This window comes from Mesoplodon densirostris, chromosome 12 (genome assembly GCF_025265405.1).
Source record: "Mesoplodon densirostris isolate mMesDen1 chromosome 12, mMesDen1 primary haplotype, whole genome shotgun sequence".
NCBI classification, from domain to species: Eukaryota; Metazoa; Chordata; class Mammalia; order Artiodactyla; family Ziphiidae; genus Mesoplodon; species Mesoplodon densirostris.
In genome coordinates, this window is record NC_082672.1 from 26,426,592 (window position 1) to 26,431,321 (window position 4,730).

Genomic DNA, 4,730 nt, shown 5'->3' on the forward strand with positions numbered 1-4,730 from the left:
CTTTCAAATAAACCTGGATGCCAAATCCCAAATCATTTCTGCTTTCTAACAACAATTTATTTATTGTAAGCTTGGTTGGCTTTTCCAGGGGAAATGATCTCATCCTAGAGTGTGAGGTTTTTTGTATCTTGGTGGCTCCACTCTTCCTTTCCCTGCCCATATGTTCCTCCTTCCTTTATTCTCTCCCCTTGCTCTGAGGATCAAGTAGATAGCTCTCCTTGTCTGATGTGATCTTGACCTTTTCTCTGAGGTCTAAGCACCAGATGATATTTCTTGCAGGAACTCACTAAAGCCAAACAATCTTAAGAAAATTTTCCCAACAAAAATGCTTCCTGCCCTAAGAGAAATCTCATGCCTGCTACAAAGGAAGAGAATATTCTCTACCCTGTTACATATATTACAAATTAAATATTATTATAGTGACAGGTGTCTTCATAGAGACCTATCCAGGGAACTCCAAGTTTACCAAGGAAGATAGCCAACTTGGCCTGGGGAATTTAGGAAAGCCTGCATACAGGATGTGGCACAGCTCTATGTGGGGTGGAGGACAAAGGTGCTGTTGTGCTGATCGCAGCATGGGGTCAAGCTTTCATTCTAAGCAGCATCACAGCTGAGGTGTCAGCTCTCAGGAGGTAGTTGCTCCACCTGTCTGGGGACCGGGCATACCCATCCCAGGGGTTCAGGGCAGAGGCTGGGAACAAACACAGCTGCAAGCAGTGGGGAGTCCCGGCAGGTGGAGCATGGTACTTGAAAAGGATGGAACTAATGCCAAGTGGCAGTCCAGGCAGGTGATGGCGCCAGGGAGGTGTAGCCAGACACTCAGAGCTCTGGGAGGGGAGCAGGGCGTGGGGATACAGTAGTTGAATGAAGACAATCTGTGGAGATGTGGTCAGGTGGATGGTCTGACAGAAGCCAACAGGATGTAACTGAAAAAGGGGCTTCAAGATCAAAGCTCTCATCCTGGGAGGGAGAGAACGGAGAGGCAGAAGCTAAGAAGGTTATTAGCTCAGAGGAACTGGGAGGCAGCTTGGGGTTACTTGGAGCACAAAGTCAGGAGAAACTTGACATTAAGGCTGACATCTAAGTGGCTGAGTGGCTCGAGGCAGGGCCCCTCCAGCTCTGTCTGATGAGGTTCAGATGCATAGCTGGATACAGGCAGTGGGCACTGAGCCGGAGGAGACTTTGCTGACAGTTAAGGATGAAGGTGCAGGAAGCTGGGTAGGGAGCCGGGCAAAGCACTGCTGTCTGATCCGAACCTACTCATCTGTCACCTTGCAGCATCAAAGACTCCTCTAGGTCTTCCAGAACTTGGGGATGTTTCAACTCTTTCTTTTTCTGGACCTGCATCTTTATCACAATTTCAGGGCTTAATTCTAGGCCAGGAGGTACTATTCTTATTTTCTGTTTTTAGTTTTATTTCTCACTGGTGCTGAGTGAGACGCAGCAGCGTTGGACCCTGGCATATGGTCTTCCCTGGGGAAAAAGGCCCCGCCCACATGTAAGCTACCAGGCTCTGAGGCAGGATAGCGTGGGTTTGAATACTGGCTCGACCAGCTGGGTGACTTCGGACAAGTTACTCAGCTTTTCTTTGTCTTGTTGTCCTCCTCTGTAAAATGGGGATAATAATAGTGCCAACTTCATAATGCGGTTGAGGCTTAATGAATGTGGATAGTATAAGCATTTAGAACAGTTCTTGGCACTTAACAAACAACGAATAAATGTCAGTTATTATTTCTCCAATAAGGAGGGAGCCTGAGAAGGATCCCGGGCTGATCTGAGGGTGTTATTCACTCAATAAATATATTTTGAGTGCCTTCCATGTACCAAATATTGCTTTAAGGTTTTGGGGTGTATCAGTCAATCAACAGACAAAAACCCCTGCCCTATGATGTCATCTTTTTCTGTTGACTCTGAAACAAAAAGTGGGATTTTCAGAACTGCTCCCTAGGGGAGCTGCAAGAATTCCTTTTCATATTTTTTTTTCTGTAAAATCATTTACAAGGATTGAAGTAGCAAATACTAAGGCCAATCTGAAACAAAAAGTGGGATTTCCAGAACTGCTCCCTAGGGGAGCTGCAACAATTCCTTTTCATATTTTCTTTTTTTTTTTCTGTAAAATCATTTACAAGGATTGAGGTAGCAAATACTAAGGCCAATCCAAGGGCCTCAGCCAGGACAGACCTGACCCACCACGACGGCTTCCCTCCTGCTGGGAAGCACTGTTACTCCTGACAAACCTCCTTAGAGGAAACCCAGGACAATGCTTTGCTTTCTCTGTTATTTTTTGGCCGCGCCACGTGGCATGCGGCATCTTAGTTCCCCGACCAGGGATCGAACCTGTGCTCCCTGCAGTGGAAGTGCAGAGTCTTAAGCACTGGACCACCAGGGAAGCCCCAATGCTGCGCTTTCTTAAGAGCCAGGGATTACTTTGTGGACCTTCTCTCCCTGCTTTTCCTCAGTGTGGGATTGGTGACACACTCTATCTAGATCAGGGCTTCTCAACCTTGGCACTATTGACATTTTGTGCCACATAACTCTTTGTTGAAGGGAGGCTGGCCTGTGTGTTGTAGGATGTTTAACAACATCCCTGACCTCTACCTGCTAGATTCCAGGAGCATCCTTCCAGCTGTGCCAACCAAAAATGTCTCCAGACTTTGCCATGTGTCCCCTGGGGGTAAAATCATCCCTGGTCAAGAGCCACTGCTGACAGGTCCACAGTGGATGAGGCTGCTTGTCACAGCCTCCGTGCCCACGTGGCTCTAGTCTCCATTGTCAGTGAAGCTTCTTTGGTACCCAGGATCTGAGCACCTCTCCTGGCCTGTGCTGACGGCTCATGGCTTCTACACTCTTATCACACAAGTGGGCAACCCTAGAAGCTCTCTGACTCGGGTTCCCTCAGGACACAAGGGTGGTTTGTGGATGGAGGAGTAGAAAGAGGAAGAGGTAGCTGTTCACTCCTTTGCATTTTTAAGGGTCTCAGACCATACTTAGAGATGGAAGCCACGCCAAGAGTAGCATCCAGCTCTTCCCCAGACAGAAACTGGGCTCACCGCACTTGGGCAGAGTCAGGTATGAACAGTGGCACGTGTTTTTCCTTGATGTTGTTTCTCCTCCATGTTACCATACTGTCTAAGCTGGAGTCAGCTCATCTGGGTGTGTTCTGAACTGGTTTGATCTAGCTCGGGGGACCTAATAGCTAGTTTTGAAGTTCCTAAAAACACTGGCAGAGAGTGGTCATCCCTGGGAGCTGTGGCTCAGGCAGGGCTCACAGGCGAGTTCTGGCTCTGAGAGGAATTGGAAGGCCCATGGTACCCTCCCTGCATCTGTCATTACGTCAGCAAGGATATTCACTGGTCCTTTTGTGTAAATACCTAGTTCAGTGTGCAGCTCTGGAACGGTATCTATTCTCGCAAGGTGACGGCCACATGGCTGAATTATTTTGGAGTCAGAATTAAATCTAGAATATATGTTGGGATATCGATTTTGAGGGCACACCTTGTCCTTTAAAATTTTTTTTTTAAATTCCTATCTCGTTTCTTTGTAAATTGCCTTTTGAAAGACGTAGGCGTGCAAAGCTTGAGGGACTCCATTCTTACAAGTTTGTAAAATGATTTTCCAACTCAGTTGGACTTTGCTCTAGTGCTGCCCTTGACAGCACACTTCTTTACCCTGTTCCTGATGCTTCTGGTTCTTTCTCGAGCTCAGACTTTTTAAGGGGGTCCATCATAAACCATGACCATAGGGTGTTTTTTAAAAAATATATGGTTCTAACGTTATGGGCAAGAAAAGAACGAGCGAAACAAAAGAAGCAGCCACACTGAAAAGGTACACTGAGGAAGAGAGGTAGCGGAGAGTTTTGAAATGATACGTGCCTTAGAGGCAGGGCCTGCTGGGAAGCCGGGCATGGCCTGCTGTCTGGCAGAGGCCCTCTTCCCCGACAGGGTCCCAGCCACAGATGCCTCAGAGGAACAATTTCATACCGAAACTTCTTTCCTCTTGAAAACTTCACTCAGTTTTCTTTCAGTTTAGTTCACTCTGAGTCGGACAGCTGAGAAATGTGAAGAAACCCCGAGGATGTGGTTTGCCCCAGGTGACTCAAATCAGTGGCTCATAATACATGAGAAGTTTCTATCCTGGAAATTGTTCCCTGATGACTTCTTCAAGTCACCTGAATGGGGCTTCCTGTCACGGCTTTACAAAACCTTTCTCCAGCACTTGCTACACTTGACAGAGAATCAAGCAGATTTTTTCGCCCTTTCTCAGAGAATGTGCTGGTTTAGCTTCTCTGTTCTCTGGTATTAGCACAGCCCAATGCCTAGAGAGCTTAGGGAATGGGACATTTTAGACAGTTGTAGAGAGACTTTTTCCCCCCACTTTCTCAAAATAGCACTGCTTGTAGCTATCTTTCTCAAGAGCATCCACCTTCTCCTGGGAACTTTCTGTTCCTAATGGTAAATGGTCTGTAGGAACCTGCCCAATCTTGCTTCACAGTATGTCTACATCACTTAGGAATTCAAAACAAGTACACCATAAGCAAGGGTCACGTTCTAATTATTTCAGAAATATCAGACCAAGTACAGAGTTGGGTTCTAGGGAATACTTTCCAGCTCGGTTTTTCCTCCTTCAATATGAAATTTACAGGAAGAGCTACTTTCAAACTCCATTTTTTCAGACTTCTGGATTGTATATTGGTGAGTGACTAGATTGCAAAACAACCAGGTACAAAAAGG